General features: G+C 36.9%; 2 long non-coding RNA genes across 7 annotated transcripts in view; one reads left to right on the forward strand and one right to left on the reverse strand.

Annotated features, from left to right (window-relative positions):
• The window catches only part of LOC110361765 (uncharacterized), a 106,744-nt gene that overhangs the window by 67,827 nt on the left and 21,171 nt on the right, over positions 1–17,746 (reverse strand). For all 6 annotated transcript variants that reach the window (XR_010470215.1, XR_010470214.1, XR_010470213.1 and 3 more), the window contains one exon: positions 14,463–14,659. This is a non-coding gene — a long non-coding RNA (uncharacterized LOC110361765). The remainder of the gene's footprint in view (positions 1–14,462; positions 14,660–17,746) is intronic.
• LOC110361764 (uncharacterized) overlaps positions 1–17,746 on the forward strand; it is a 91,958-nt gene that overhangs the window by 20,821 nt on the left and 53,391 nt on the right. The gene's annotated exons all lie outside the window — the stretch shown is intronic.

A 17,746-nucleotide genomic window follows, 5' to 3' on the forward strand; every position in this document is an offset into this window, starting at 1 on the left:
AACAAAAATGAATTCCAACTCACATAGCCATATGTTGCAGAGATTAAAATGCACTTGCAAGTAAGATATAAGAAGGCTGTAAACATTTTGTACTAAAGTAATTTGTCTGGTTGCATATGCCTCACATGTATACCATTAAGGTATTCTTTATAAATTTTAATATGCTTTTTGCTTATTCATTACAAAAAGACCAGGTCAGAGTTGCTTGTGGCTTGCAGTACCAGCACGTAGGTAATAGTTATCGAGTAGACAACCACAGAGGCAGAGTCGTAAAACAGGGTGCATTTACCTAGTACTTGTTTTCTGCCTGATATGTTTGAACATACCTCTGCAGAAGTTATATAAGGGAGACAAATGCATTTAAGCAAGGTAATTCCCTTACTTCAATAAAATCAGATGAAATAAAGATACTGTTCACTAGCTAGAGTATGCAAGTTGGCAAATTGGCTATTATTATACCTGCATTTCTGAATAATTGGGTTTGAAAATAATTTTTATTACATATAGCTGTATTTTTAAGCTGCCCAAGTCACTGGTACACCTTTACCTGTTACCTGTCCAATAAGTGGTTATTTAAATAAGATACTTTACTTATGGGAGCTTGCCTGTGATTGTGGCATCACATCTACTTTTTCTTGTTTATTCAGGGTATAATTCTTTTTACATTTATTTAGTTTTTTTTTTTAAAAAAAAAGTGTACCTGTTCGTACTGAAGCAATTTCATCATGGACTGTCTGAAGTAAGAGTTTTTAATGGGTCACCACATGACTCATGTTAAAATTATGTAAATGTCTAGTAAACTCTTAATGATTTAGTCTTAACTAGCTGAGATACAGACTCTTGTTCCCATAGGATAGCTTGGGCAAGAATTTGCTTCAGGAGGTGTCTAGGCCAACCTCTTGCCTAAAGGAGGATCCAGTCTGAGATCAGGCATGGTTGCTTGGGGCTTTAGCCAGCTGGGTCTGGAAAACTTCAAAGGACATAGCCTGCACAAACTCTGGGCAAGCTCTTCCATTCTCAGCTGTTCTTCTGGGGAAAATAGTCTCTACTCATCCATACTGAGCCTCTCTTCTTACAACTAAGCCTCTCATGCCCTACACCACTGTGAGCCTAGCCTTGTCTCAGTGGCCTCCCAGCTGGAGCTGCCACCTCCTCAGGTTGGACCAGCCTGGTCCCTCAGCCTGTGCTGGTTTGAGTGAAATGAGTTAATTTTCTTCATGCAGTTAGGAACTTCCTTTTAGTAGCTAGCACAGCTGTTGTTTGGATTTAGTTTGAGAACAAGAAGAAAACACCACGGCACAGAGTTAATGTTTTTCTACAAGTAACTTTCCAGTGTTTTTAAGTTGGAACAAAGGGAATGTAAGAACTTCCTGTTATCTTACTTGCTGTCTGGGAGCCAAGGTCTCTATCTGCAGGTGCAAGGCAGCTGGGAAGTGGGTGGGACAGACGTTGACTGACATCCAGACTGATCAATAAGAATATTCCATGCAATTAGTGTCATGCTGCATTTTTAATAAGAATCAGTTTTTTCGGCTGGGGGACCTATTCTAGTCCTCCTCTGTTCTGGTTCAGTTCCATTTGGGAGGTCCTTTAGTTTGGCCATTTGCCATCCTGCCATTTTGCAGTGGCCTCTGGGCCTTTCTGCCTTTTCCTCTCTTCCCCTGGGAAGGACCATGGTGCTCTCTCTCTTCCCAGGACTGGCTACACTGTGTGGGCAGGGTTCCTGAGGAATTGTGTTGACTATCTTCTATTTTATATTCTATTTTCCATTAAATATATATATATTAGAAGTACTAGTACATTAGTGTTATTTTGTTGAACTGTTTATCTCAATCCTCAAGTTTCTCCATTTCCTTTAGAGTTTCTCCTCTATTGAGGGTGAGGGGTGTGGTAGGGAGTGAGCGAGCAGCTATTATAGTTTTGATTGCTAGCTGGAGTTAAACCATGAGACACACTCTTCTCACAGGGCAAGTGCCCCGGTCTCAAACACCCTGAGGTCCCCTTTCTGAACTTGCTTTGGTTTGTCGATACTTTCCCTTTGTTGGGAGATCTCTACATTAGACAACCTATGTGTGGTCTAATCTATATATTTTATAACGAGCAGGGGAATAATCGCTTAACTCAATTTTGTGTTTGTACTGCTGTTGGGTGTATTTGCTGCTGGGTTATGCTGCTGACTTGCATTCAGGGGTTGTGAGCTGCCTGCCCAGGGCTCCCAGAGCCTTTCCAGCACAGCTAATCTCCAGCACATAAGGACACTGTATTCTCGGGGAATAAGGTGGAGGGTGAAGAAAAGTTGGTGTGACGGCTTTGAGGACACAGCCACTCCATGTGTTCTCCAGGTGTCATAAAAAGTAGAAGTTTTGAGATTACAGGGAAAACGTTTTGAGTGGTATTTATTGATGGCATGTTGGAGAAGAGGATGAGAAGTTTGAATAGCTGAATAGTAACAAGTAGTATTTGAGAAAAATCATGTTACCCGTGCCACATTATAACACACAGCATTGGAATGATGATGACAATTAATGCTTTTCGCCTTTTGTGCATGGTCCAGAGAATGCAAAAATATTAGCAAAATAAATGATGTGACTGACTGGAGCTTGTGGAGGGTCTGAATGCTGTACTGTATTTGGAGAGCGCTTTCAAGGATTTAAGTACCTTTTATAACAAGACAATCTTTCTAGATGTGTTTCCTTGCAGCTGTAGGCATCGGCTCCAAAACTGATAAACATCTCCTTTTTTAAATGCTGTTTCAAAACCAGTAAAAATAATTATCTCCTTTCTTAGCCCACTTACTGAGTCAAGTACATGATACTCTGTGAATCAGTAGGTGAAATTCCATTTCTCCTTCAGTAGATACAGATTTCCTGTTGGTTCTCACATTTCATTGTATTTTTATCTCTCTTTATTTTCAAAATGGTGATTAATCGACCTACAGCTTTTAATATTCAAAGCTGCATGACTTTTTCTCATTATGCAATCAGTAAAATTAATGAACGATGGCTCTGCACCACCAGGAGGCCTGGCTGAATAGCAAAGGGACTATAGAAACAGGTTATTTGTGGGTCACTGTCAGGATGGATTTAATCTTGTTGCATAGAATTTTTATTGTAGTGTAGAAAAATGTTTAGTGAATATTCTTGTGTTAATGAAAACTGTTAAATTTACACTGCTTCATATTTGGCATCACTTCAAAACATCGCTGCTGCACTTTGTTAATTTACTTTTGAATTAATTTCAGTGTATAATAAGAAGGGAGAAATGGATATCTTGAAGAGTGAAACTGATGGCTCTTAGAAACAGTAGATCAGGTTGGATTAGGCTATACATCCAGGATATTCAGTGGAAATACTTCATTTTTCTCCTGTGGAATCTGCAGCAAGCCTTAAATGGAGATACACAGTTCACAGTTTCATCCCTCTTTAGTCGGACCAGGGCAGAGTCCCAGATGGATGGAAATGATAATTTTCCTTAGCATGTCTCTGTAGCACCTTCAAGTTAACATCCACAGTTAGTGAAAAATGAACACGAATGGTGCTTGCAAGTCTACATATAAGGTTCAAAATGTGTGAACCTAGGTAGATAAAGCAAAAATTCTGTATTGAGCACAGCTGAAATTAACCTTATGTAGTATCATCATTATTTTGCCTTCTGCCATACAGCAGAAGGTAGCACTCTGTTCCCGTGTGTTGGAGTCATTAGTTACCGCAGATATACATAGATGAAGGGTGGTGTGATAAAAAAGGCCAACTCCAGATGGAAGCCAAATTGATCATCAGGTTTATCAGTCTGCATGACGTCTGCTGAGTTTGCTAGTCTGACTGTGGGCTAGAGTAGCATAGTTTCTGATGGTAACAATGGTATAATCTTAACATCAGAAATGTAATCTAAGAGGTAGGGAAGTACTATTCAAGTTACTTTGGGAATATTTTGGTATAATAAAAGGCAGCCTGTAAAGGTGAAGAGGAGATACTTCTTAAGATAGTCTGGGAACAAAGGCAAAACCTCAAGGAATTGCTGAGAAATCACTGTGCTTACAGTGCTGTTTGTGGGAGTTAGCTGTTTCAACAAGAGAACATAACTATCCCTGGATCTCTGCCATACCCCAAAGGAAGAACTAGCAACAAAGTGGACCTTTTTATGGAATGCGACTCTGCACAGAAGCAGATGTCCTTGCTGGTGAAACAAGGATAAATTAGACACTGTGTAAAACTCTAAACAAAACGAATTGCTACTAGGAGATTTTTGTTTATTTATGCTGGAAGAGATTATATTGAAAATTCATTTTGTGGGTGATTTGAAGGGGTGGGAGTGACTAGAAGAGATAGGAGACAAAGAGATAATTATACAAAAAGTCAAAATAATAATGTTTCATCAGTCATGTACTTTGTGGTCAGTAAAATGAGTTTTTAAATTTAACTGCAGAGACCTTACAAGTGCTCTCATCCTGCTTTAATGCTGATCTTTTCCTTACAAAATAGCATATCTTTAGACAAAAGCAATGAACTATGATGGCTTCCATTTTTTAAGTTCATTTTGAAACATGTTATATATGCATATTTTAATATGACATTCTCTTAACCCCTACTAATCTTTTACTTAAAGGCCTCAGTCTTAAAAAAATGTTGTCGACTTAACACTTCTTGTTTCCATTAGTCACTGAGGCATTAAATTTTGTCAGGATAGCACTCAGTATGATGAAAATAAAATGATAGTGGCTATGAGTTTGGAGTCTGAGAATTAATATGTATTATCTCCTACTGCATCCCAGCAAACAAAAACTATAGAAAATCTCCGCTAGAGCTAGGAGAACAATAGGTGTCTGGTTGTTGGGGGGTTTTTTGTTGTTTTGTTTTGGTGTGTTGTTTTTGGTTTTGGTTTTGTTGTTTTTTTTTTTTTTTTTAAATGTTTGGTCACTGAACCAAAAACTTGGAAAAATCAGTTCAGGTCAAGCCAAATCAGAATTTGTAAATGAAATTTACATAACTGTTTAGGTCAATTAAGTGTTTGATATAATCTGTCATGGAACTTCAAATTTTCAAACTATTTAGCCCTTTTAAATTAATTTTAAAAATTAAAAGAGCCATTTAAAATATTAATTTAAACACTTTATTTATGAAAAATATCATAACGTAAATTTTGGGCATGAGTGACTGACACCTTTCCTTTATCTCATCTTTAGTGTAAACTGCAATCTTGCATCTATAGATTGATTCAATGTAAAACTAAATTATTCAAATTCAGTGGTCCTTTTTTGCAAAGAAGAACATCCTGATCTCCTTCTGTAGCTATTCCATTGCTAGTCAATGTAAAACACAGAAAGAATCTAAAAGATTGCAAAACATAACATCTTCTTCCTGGAAGAGAAAGGATTGTATGTCCTGCTGGTCAATGAGAAATCCTCATAGTCTGGTGGCTGAACATATTTTCTAGTATTTAGGAATCTCATCAGCTTTTCAAATAAGTGATCTGGATCTTCTGCTTTTACTTTCAGCATCATTTAAAAGTAAGACTGAACTGGGGTCTGGGTTTTACATAAATTTATAAAATTATGTCCAGAGTATTATGTGTTTTGACCCTCTGACTCAGGGCTATGTACGCTGTGTGCATAGGCGAAGAGTCTCCCCCACAGCATATTCCATTATGCATGGCTCCATCAACCAGGCTAGCAGTCTAGTGGCTCCTTTCTCAGTCAAAAAGTGTTTTCTGTCCAGTCCTGGCACATTAAAAAATTTTCAGAAATTCTGTTTGGAGAGTGTTTGTCACAAAACACTACATTTTAGGTTCCACCCAGAAGGCCAAATAATTAAATGCACAGAAGACTGAATGAAGTCCTGAACTTCTGGTACAATCATTTATTGAGTCTAAGTTCTTGTCTTCACACATCCACTCAGCAAATTCTCAGGTACTTATGACATAGTAAATATTAAAGTTAACACAAGATAAAAAAAACTTCTGTCACTCTCAATAAATGACAAAACATTCCTTCTCTTCTCTTGAGAAATGCTATTGGTAGTGAATATTACAAGTATGAAATTTTCTCCAGACCTTCTTCCTTCTTAGTAGCCTGTACATAAAATCAGAACCATTTTGCTGTAGAAAAAATTTGAAGCATTTTTCTAAGTTTCACATGGTCTTTTAAATTGAAAAAAACCTCATTGTTACTGGCCTTATTATTTAAGTATCTCTAGAAAAAATGAAAGACATGTCCCATTAAACCTTTACGAGACATAATGTGTCATGATTTACAATTTCAAATGTTATTTAATTTTGCCACCCTTCTCCTAAAATTAAAAATTCCTTCTATGAAATATTCTTTACTGAGCATAGTCAATAAAAGTAAATTAATTATTTACAGAAAAAAAACACACAATCTGAACTTAGAAACTAATTCAACTTAATTAATGGGTGAGAGAGGAAGATACTGAAATATTAAGCATAAATTTTCTGCCCACCCAGATTCAACAGTGATGTTCTGACTTATTCATGAACCTAACTTGCTCAGTTCTATGTATTGTGGCTTCTTCCTTCTCAGTACTGTGTGTGCAGACAATATATGTTCTCCAGTAAATGAACCTTAGAATTTTTTTTTTTTTTTTTTTCATTTAAAAGAGAAGAACAAAATAATCCATTGTGGGTGTTTGTTAATTCCATATGGTTCCTAATATTTTTTTTGTACAAGACAGTAGAGTTAGGAGAAGTTACAGGTTTTGTCAATCTGGCCATCAGAGGTCTTGGGCCAAATGACTTGTCTGCAATCCAAAAATACAATATGAAAATAAGAGCTTGTAGTATAATGTAAATGAATACAGACTATTCTAGACAAATTGTATTCAGTGCAGTAGTGCTAAGAAGGAAGGTAACTGTTATACAGTTATGCAGGATTGTTACTAACCAGAAAAAACTATTCCAGGAGAGTCCATTTCCCATCCTGCTATAGCATAAGCTTATGTTAACCAGTGTGTCTTGTGTTATGTGTTCAAATGTAGTTAGAATTTCCAAAACAGTGTGGAAACGAGCTACATCATAGACAGGACTTGTTAGAAAATCCATGTTGGGCTTTATTATCTGCAAATGTGTACAAAGGATTGGATAACCCCGGACTGGATTTACCTTAGCTGCAATTTTGAGGTCTCATTTGAAAGCTTCCAAAATTCAGATGAGTTTTGATCAAGCCTCCTTGTTCGAGCATCTATGCCACAAAGACACTACCTTAGAATTTATTTAAGAACCTAGCTGATTGTGTTGGGGACAATACTCTAAGTTTCAAACTGCCCTCTATCAGCCAAAAGAAGTGAAAATAAGTCAGAGCTTACTGAAGAGAACATCAGGCAATAATTATGAGTCTGAGCATAACAAAGGAGTAGATTATTTGGGATCTGTTAGAAACTTTCTATTTTTGATACTATTTGATCACTGTTACATTGCTACATTTTTGTCAGCAAAGTGAACAAGGTGTTTGATGCACAACTTTGAATGGACTCAATGTATGCACAGCAGCACTTGTAGTTAATGCAAATAAATGAAAATATTACTTTAAAAAAAAAAAGTGTGCAAAACAAAATGTGATTTCCAGTAATGCTGTTGAGGTAGAAGGGAAGAATGTACTTCATTTAGAAAGGAAAAACTGAAGTGATAGTTCTCAGTAGATGTCATGGAAAGAAACATGCAGAATTGTCTTGAAAGAAGTTTTTTGCTAAAATGTACTTGCAAAGAGTGTTTGGCTATTTTAATTTGTGACATATGGGAAAGTAGGAGGTGATCTCACACCAGGTTGAATGAAGAGATCTGTGTCATAAAATCAATGACTAGATTACTGCTAGTAAGAAAAGCTTATTAGAAATTTTGGCCAGAGATGCACATCTGAAAGGTCTATGGAGGCTGAGCTATTTTTCTTAGCCCCCTGAGTGTTTGGTCTTGCTAATGCAGTAATCAGCATTAAAAAGCCTGCCATTTACCAGGGGATCACTTGGTGAATACCTGTCTCAAAAACTGGTATTTTTTAAAAAAACTGACAGAAGTTGCTTATATATTGCTTTAAAGCAATAAAGGGCTTCAAGGCCAAATAAAATCAGTTAGACTGTCTGCACAATGTTGCTATTTGTTCTCTAGAATGCTTTCGTGATCAACTTTGAGCAACTGAGGTGGTAATTTTTAGAGAAAACCGTAAGTCTGTCTATCTTTCAAGGCTTGCTTAACTACAGATAGGCCCTAGCAGCTTCCAGCTATCCTATCTTGTTCACAGGGCAGTGGCATCATGTAGGTATATTGGTGTCCTCTAGAGAGAATTTGTAGAAAGCATGGTTTCAGTTTTTGTGTGAGTTTCCTGCTAGGAACAAGGCAATGTGTCCAAATCTGTAGGTAAGGTTCAATGATCCCAGCAGCAAGGTCATTACATGCTTTCAAATATTTCAGTTTCCTTTTTTTCAAAAATAACTTCCATGTAGAAATGCCTGTAAACTTTTCTTTATAATTTTTATGAAGACTGTACTATAGTTTTTAGAAAGTGCTTATTTTTCTTTCTGTTAGAAGTCTGCAAAACTTACTCAGCACTCTTTGTCAGAGGAGACAGCGAAGTATTTTGAGTAGAGGTTGTTCCATCTGTTATGCAATGAGGAACTCCCAGCCACATGAAACTATGCAAGCTGAAAGTTTAATAAACTAAGAAAGATACAGTACAAATCCAGATTTGTATAGGCTAGGATAGATTCTGTTGTGACTTTCAGTACTGATTAACAATGAGGCTGCAACTTCCATGTGAGGGAATCCTGAAACTATGAACCACATGAAACTGAACTGAAAAGAGGAAGTAAGGAGGGAGTTTTAGAAGATCCTCTAACCCCACCCCATTTCATACTCCTTATCCTTCCACTTCCAGATGTTGGAGGAAATAGGCTCAATGTACCTGGTCTGTCTCAGTTGACCAGTTTAACAGTATGATCAATTTTCTGTTATGATGTCTATTTGTGACTGTTTTTATCTTAGCCTCTTTGTGAGTCTAGGTCTCTCATAATGCAGTGCAACCCTCATTTTATCGTAAAGGATGGTGTACATATAAAAGATGTAGGCTCATTGGGAACTTGACAGCAAACATTAAAAAAGCAGGCTTGAGTTGAACAGACTTGAATTAACTTGAGTGCTTTGTTTTAACAAATAGAAGCAGCTATTTTAAAATACTTTATGTTTACAAATATGTAAATATACAATGTTTCATTGTTATTGTTAAAATAAATTGGTACTGGATTAGGAAACTGGAACTGGAACTTAATTACCATATACTATCTAATCATATCTTTGATATTGATGAGTAGGAGTAGAATGTAGAGTTGCTTACACAGACCCTGTTTACCTATTTTAGGACTTTCACAGTAAATCCACATATGTATTCTTACATTGACAACAAGGATTATTTTCATAGAGGGGCCCTGGACTGTGGCTTTACAGTTCATAGATTTGATGTCTAATTTTCAACATTGATTCACAGGAGTTTTGTATTATTTCTGGTAATACAGGATCTCATTACCTCTGTTTGCTGTTTGTAAAATGTGTGTGTTGGGTGGCAGGAAGTTCTCAAGCCAGAGACTATAAAATCCCATATATTATGGTTTCCTAGTTTTGGCTATATCCGAGCTACGTTATCGATGACGAAAGTAATTCAATTTTCATGATATGCCATTAGTTGATAGCACAGATATCTTCTCTGTTAACAGAGAGAGAGAATTCCATGTATAAATCTCCCTGACATAAGATTCTTCTGGACATTTGCATGAATAAATGTGATTCCATTTTTCATAAAAAAGTGAACAATAATTTTGGACTGCAGTTTAGTTTTTTGCAGCCATGTTGACATAGACGTATGTTTTTCTACCTCTGGGCCAGCTATAATACCAGCTAGGATAAGGTTTTGGTTTCTGCTCAATTTTAGCATGCATTGTCAAGGCCATTACAGGGAGCTTGTTTCTCCTTCTGCCATCAAGAATCTAAGCAACAATATAACCAGTGACTAATGCAGGAGGATAATTACTGGTTTCATCAGCTGTCAATTGAAGCCATATGGTCTAGACACTAGGGAGGTGCTAAGTGATACACTAGTAATTCAGATATAGACGAAATATCTTTTACGGTATAACCTTCATGCAGAGAAATTACACTTGTTTTACAATTGATCAACACATTCATTTGTGCATGAGCAAAAGACTTTTCTGGGGCAAAGATTACTATATGAAATTTTTCACGTTAGGTGAAAATCTAATCTTAAAAAATCTAATCTTAAAATATTACTCTTCTTTATTTTATCCTGTGTATAATGTTTTCAGATCTGCCTGTTTCTTAGTATCATAGAACATGAGAGACAGTTTTGTATTTGTAAGCAAGCAAGAAAGAAAAATATGAACAAATACTAGCCAAATTATACATTTTGAGTTACTTGCTGCTTTTGAAGATAAGCCACAGTGGTGTGGTTTGATGGTTTCATATTCTTTCTGCCTGACAATAAAGCCCTTAATATTTACTCAGGGTAATAAAGAACCATATAGCCTTGAAGTTTATTAATTTTAAAGTACTAACTGCTGGAGAGAAAAGGGAACCGGCAGTTAAGGGCAGAGTTCTCATTGAAAAGCAGTACTGTAGGAAACTTTTCATTTACTCTATTCGTTGAAAATGGTACTTAGCAACAAAGTCAACTGTATTGCAACCATTTCTGTATCTTCTGATGTGAAGTTTTCAGTGTGAACATTTCAGTTATGCTCATTCCTTGTACAGTGCCTCAATGCATATTTTTAATGCAATGGTAAAGTATCCTGTTTAGGTCAGCATTGTTTTATTCTATTTGTGTTTTCCACATGCATTTAACTGTCAAAGGCTATACACACTCATATAGCTGGTGTGTGGGTTAGGGTAAAACAGGATAGAGTTATTGCTGTAGTAGCCAAGACCAAAGGGGAGTCTGAGCCCTCCAGGGGGGCTCAAAGAAAAGCCTTTCCTCTGCTGAGAAATAGAAACATTTTTTTTTCATCTGGCTGTTACTCACCACTCCCCCACCCCAACGTGTTTAAGCTTTCCATGCAGCAGATTATTTTTATTTCTAGTAAGGTTTCCTATCACCTCTTCCTTTAAAAATGGAAAAAATAAATCCTCTTTACATCATCAGGCAGAGTGCATCCTAACCTCTCTTTTAATGGAGAGCTGACTGCTAATCCTGTGTTTTTCTGTGCTTGTTGATTACTTATCAGTCTTCTCCTTACATTTCACACTGAATCTATAGGGCAGCCACATTACTGATGGCTTGGAAGCTTAGTGTGCTGATGAATGTGCCTTTGGGGAAGATAGTGTGATTGCTGGCCTGGCAAAGTCTTTGAGTATGTCCGTGGGAATTACAAGAAGGGAAATTAGTGAACAGGAAAACTAAGGACCTTAATGTAACTTTAATGTATTGCATAGTTTCTCTGTGTAAACGCTTGGCCATCTTTTCTGCATAGTGAATGCATAATTGTGAGTTTGGCATTTGAATAATTTTCCCCTCAAGGAAGCCCTAAAGGTTAAAAGCTTGAGGGGGATGGAAAATATTTTTATTCTCTCTGATCTATTACTTAATGGTGTTTAAAATCATACCATCCCACCAATATTAAATATCATGAAAACAAAATTTGGTATGCTCTTGAGTTTGGGATTTTTACCATACATTCAGAAGATGTAAGTAAGAAGGGGGGAAAAAGCAAGTTAAGTGCTGTCAACATTAAGCATATTTTGCCTTAGGGATAATTTTTTGCACCATGAAAAGAGAGTTTAATTAGGTGCAAAAATTTACCCATATTTGTGTTACAAAAAGAAGGTCCCACCAACATATCTGGAAAAACAAAGGAATTAAACACATTTGATGTCTTTTTTATTCATCAAAGTGATTTCTGAAAAGCAAGGTGGCCAGAATTCATCTCTGATATAAATCTATCGATTTCAGAAAGGAGAGTGGGTAAAGCAAATAGTAAATTCAGCATATATTTGCGTATATTAATTTATTGTTGGCTCATTTCTCAGTTGATATTAATAAAACTAGAAAGAGGAAGAAATTGCTTGATTGGTTACAAACTGTTCTGATTGCTGTCTAAAACACAGCCATAGTAATTAGGTATGTTGATCATCCAAGGGATTTTAGTCCAGGGATTTAGCAAGATCAAGTCTGAAGCTTGTGTCAGGTAAAAAGCCTTTCTAGCAGGGAAACTGGTTTTGTATGAGTATACTTTCTTTTAAAACCATGTATCCAGTTATGAAGCATATTTCCTAGATTGGAGGCTGGTAGAAATAAAATTCCTATTTCATAAACAATTGTGAAAGTAAAAATAAAAAAAAAAATTACTTGTGCCAATGTAAACATCAACATTATTGAGACCTCTAGTTAAGAGAACAGCTGCTTATAAAATCAGTATGTTATCATCTGGAAAAACAGATTCATCATGCCATACAAACTTTAACTCTGACCTGTTGGCTGATTTTTCTTTGAGATTCCTCATAGATTTAGGAGCTGGATCAGTCCTTACTGATCACCATACAAGTTTTCAAGTTACTATTGAGAATGAAAGCTTTCACTCCTATCCTGCTGGCCTCATTAGCGACGAGATAGACCTAATGAGAGGTGTTTAGCTGTGGTGACTGCAAAAGGATTTCCTCTAGTGTAAAATTTGATGTGAGTGCAACTGTGCCTCTAGCCTCAGACATAGAAACTCTGGAAAGACCTGATTACTTTAAGTCTTGTGTGCATCACTCTTAGTTGATTCTGAGGTGTTCCACTCCTGCTCTCTCACTACAGTGCTGTTAGCCAGCTCTCAGTCTGCATTCCAAACCCATAAAAGTGAGGTGGTTCTGCACTGCTAAAGTAGGGGTACATGCTGACAGGCTCACAGCAGTTTCAAGATTAGTCTGAATTTCATTGCCTATTTGACCTTGAACCTGCAGTAACCATGGATTTTCTTGTAACTTGGTGATTTATGCTTTAAAATAACAGTGGCGTCTTGTAGCTGAATTAATCACACTGCCATTAAGAACTAGAAATTATTTTATTGTACGACATTGTACATAAAACATAATTCCTTTTGCGCTTCTGAAAATTACAGTGCTGCTAAAGGTGAATCTATGATGAAACCAGCAAAAGGAGCCCCTGTTTACTCAGAAAGCCCTACAAGTGATAACTAGACACAGGAACTCCTCTAAGCTATTTGAGGTTGGTTTAAGTCTTGGTATAATGTGCTTGCAAGGACATGCAGAAACATGCTCTTTTTTTTTTCCCTTTCATTTCTCTTCAAGAGTGTTAGAGCACCAGATTTTTCTAAAGTTAAATCTCACAGAATATGAACTGCAATTGAACTCTGAGCAGGATGGTTACTAAGGCAATCACACTGGACAGATACTGACAGGGGAATTGGTGGAAACTCCTGAGGGTGTTTAACCAGAGTCTGGGCTGCAGCACACCGCTATTAAAAACTTAGCTGTGGCTTATACTGGTAGATTGGGTTTGGTTTGATTTCTTTTTTTTCCCCCCATTTTTATCTGACTCTCAAGCTTTTATCTTGAGCAAGTCTTCCCTGCTCCTGACCTGGTTGCCTGCAGTAGTTCTTACACCTTAGTTCATGCATCTGCTCTAATATTAGTGTTTATTCCACTTTCTACTCTGACTCCTGTGCTGGGTCCTGTTCCTGCATTGGTGCCTGACCTTGCTCCTTACCAGATCCTGCCTATTTTCATGCTTCCCGTTCTTTTGGATCTAATCTTTAGACAATGGAGCTTCCTTCTCCCAAGCTTGAACACTAAGGAAATAGCCCTTGGGTAGAACAAGTGCATATCTATATCTGTTTGATGACTTGCCAAAACGGGGAGTACTGAATAAGTTAGATGATACTGTGTGACGTCCCTGGTGACCTGTTTTATTTGAACTTGATCTTACACTTCTTACATTCTCGGGAGCTTTAAAAATGTCAGCAATGCTGGAGGGAACATCCCACAATGTGATCTGAGGCAGCTGTAGTTGTAAATGTAGTCAGCTCTGTTCCTGCATGTTAATATCTTCCTGATATTTCTATCAAATCTGCAGAATGCCAACATTCTGGAAGAACTGAATGGTGGTTCACAGACAAAAAAAAAAAAAAAAAAAATCCATATCTTCATGGTCCATTCAGTGAAAATTAATATGGGTTTTGGATAAAGTAAAAAATTCTGTAAAAAGCTGGATAGTCTGCTCTGACTCCCATTCCTCCAGTGCTTATGGCAGTATATGAGCAGAAGAAGAGCAAGTGTACTGTTGCAGGTAGGCTTGAAGACAGCAATATTGCAGACCTCTTTAGGAGTAATAAATCTTTGTAATAGCAAATGCCTGAAGCTGTGTAGGCTATTAGAACCTCACAAGCCACAAATCATGCTATGTACTGGACAGTTTCCAAAAACATGTGGAAAAGATGGAAGTACAAATCAGTTACCTTAAGAACTGTGGAGAGCTGTGCTTGCATGTCCACTTGCTCAATTAGCATGTGAATGTCCTGAGAACCAAGACAGGGAACTCAGCTGCAGGTGCTTTAGACTCAGAAGAATTCCTGGAGTTGTTTCACAATGGGGGTCTCTGTCCAAAATCCATCCCATCTAGCTGAGAAGTACAAGGAGCCTGAATAAAGTGTACCTAGAGAACCCAAATGGGAAAAAAAAAAAAAAAAAAGAAAAAAGATAAAGAAAAAAGAAAGAAAAAAAAAAGAGAAAAATCTCATTTGTCTATTCATCCATGTATACATATAAAGAAAATGGCTAAGAGCATGGAGTGCAGTGGAGCAAAAATAGTCTCTAATTACTGATAAGCAGCTGACCATCTTTATTTCTTCTGGAAGACTGGGCACTTTCACTTGGCACAGGTATAACTCATGCTGATGAGGTAGCAAAACCAGTGCTACTAGTGCCACTATGGTGGTGTATTATAGATAAAGCTGCTGCATTCAAAGGTAGGATATATTAAGAGAGGGACAGGACTCAAACAAATATTTGGCAGCTCAGAAAATTATGAAAAAAAATCTTTTTTGTTCTGTTTTCCTAGGTTCTTTCATGTCCTCACAGAATAGGAGGTAGTTTTACTATGTATCTCAGATGAAACTTCTTAAAACAAAATGTCAATGCAACAAGAGAAGTGCTACTAAAACAGACTTTGGTACTACAGGTTCAAAAATTGGGTTCAATGGTTGATAATTCTGAATAATACGAAAAACTGACTACTGGCATTCTGAAGTACAGACTTAGAAATAACTTGAATCAGATATTTAGTTCATACAGTCCTTATTTCAGTTTTTCAAACAACAGGAAATGTGATTGTTGTCTTTGTTAGAACTGCCAAAGTTGGAAAAACCAGCTTAATGGGATTAATCTTCAGAGCCGTTTCTCTTGCCCCCTTTCTCAAGGGGATTATAGGGTCTGTGGCTTTATTAGATAACCATAATTGTTCAGATTGCTTTGTTGGGGTGATATTCAACCTAAATGGCCTTTCAATTCCCATTATAGATACTAATATGGCAGTTAAAGGTCAGAAAGTGCTCCAGGCTACTACTTTGCCTATCTTATGTGGTAGCCACCAAAAAATTTCTTTGCCAGTTTTAATGAGAGATGTTGAGACTAAAGGCTAAAGGTCACAAGAAATACTTCCATAGAACAAATCAAGTTGGAAGGACAAGCAGCTACAAATATTGCTTACTAATGTTTAGATCCACTTGGTCTGGGTGATACAACTGCTTAATCAAGACATTTGGAATCCTGTAAGTCCTTTTAAATAAACAATCTTTACTCAGATTTTAAGGGAATAGATTGTTTTGATCTCCTGTGAGTTACAGCTTCCATGCAACTAGAGGTTCCTCCATCCATTTCTCCAGCTAGTTCCATCACTAATTGCACAAATGAACACTTGTGTTGCTGCATGCCCAAAAGGACAGTAATCAGGTGTGTAACCTGACTTGTGTTATAATCTTTGAAAGATGAATATAAAGTAGGAAACAGATCACAGTTAGATCTGTTTTGTCTTTATTTTTCAACGGACATTTTTTAGGTGTCCAACACTTTTCCATAAAATTGCACTTAAGCTGGGTTATTGAATGGATACTGTTCTTACACAGGTCACATCAGCTGAAATCACTTTTGCTTTTTTCAGGAGAGAAAAAGAAGTACTGTGTGTGCTTCTGTTCACAGCTGATCATGTTTGTGAAGTGTGATGTGATTGATAGATAGGGTGATACCTTTACTACACACATCTGCTTAAACCTGGTTTGGTGTTGCTGCTTTGCGAAGTCCCTTGGGAATACAGCCCGTCATTGTCCTCACACCATGAAGAAATTTTTCTGCCGGACAGTTTTTTTTGTTGTTGTTGTTTTTGTTTGTTTGTTTGTTTGTTTTTACTGTGGTCTCGCAGATACACAGAATTAGGAAGAATGTAACTCTTATTGTTCAAGTGCTGGGTATTCCTTACCTGGACACTACTGCTTACAGTGTGTACAGTTAAAATGTGTATTTCCTGTCTCTACTTATTAAACCAATATACCCTTGTCCTATTTTAATATCTACACCAATTTTAGAAGTTGGAGGACAGTGCTAACAGCTCTGAGAGTATTGCAGTGTGGGGCACAGGGGCAGCAGTGCTATCATCCACGGACATTTGAAATAGAAGTGACAGGATCTCCATGTCTGAGTTAGCAAAATGCTGATTAAACAATTCCAACTCCCCAATCCATCTTGCAACTTCCCATTTCACAGCCAGTTAACTCTGGCAACTCTCTGGCTGTGGAGAGGATCTGTTCTCAAGTGCAAAGGATAATTTTTTTACTCTCCAGCCTTCTATGCAATTTGTGCCTTTCAGAAGGCAATATAGTACTTCTGCAGTGGGTGACACTGGAATCAATATCTTACCACTGCAAGGCAGTTAAGCACACATTGAAAGGCTTCATAAACTTTGGGCACTTGAGTTTCTACTCAGACTGCCCAAGAGAGGAGGCAGGAACACCCGCAAAATGCCTTTAAGACACATTTTACAGCTCTACAAACTCTGTATTTTCTGAACCTGTGGAATTTTAAAAGCTAAGAATAATTCTGAAGTAAAGATCTTGACAGACAGTAGATTTATACCTTTTACACTGTCTTAAATTATAACACATTATTCATTATCTGTCTCAGTTCCAGTACTTTCATTCTCATGACTTCTTCCTAATCACCTCAAGGTGCAGAAAGAAAAAGCACTGTACTTCAAAATAATATATATTTTCTAAAATTAAATCTCTGGTTTATGTTTTTTCCTATGGTGATGATCTTAAAACTGTCTTCTGATCACTGATTCTTCTAATTTAAAATGTGCTTATGTATACACAAAACTAATTTTGTGTAGCCGTTTGCAGCATCATCAGGACGTCCAGAAAAGATTTTTCTTTTATTTTTCCCCTCTTATAGATGCAAAGGTACATCTTTAGAAAACCCTAACACCTTTTATTTTATGACTCAGTAATACAAAAGATGTGGTACTAGCATCTGAAGGTTTAACTTTACAGAAAACTGATATATTAATTTAAGACTGCTCAATTCTGGTAATTAAAAAAAATCTGTCTGAAGAAAGAAGGGGAGTGAAGATTGACAGTTTTATATTTTGTGGGGGTTTAAACTTCATCTGCCCTCTTTAGAATAGAAAGTTTTTAATGGATTAACTTTGCATTTTTTCATACAACAATTTTTCTAATGCAAAAATTATCAA

This window comes from Columba livia, chromosome 2, assembly GCF_036013475.1.
Source record: "Columba livia isolate bColLiv1 breed racing homer chromosome 2, bColLiv1.pat.W.v2, whole genome shotgun sequence".
Classification (NCBI taxonomy): domain Eukaryota; kingdom Metazoa; phylum Chordata; class Aves; order Columbiformes; family Columbidae; genus Columba; species Columba livia.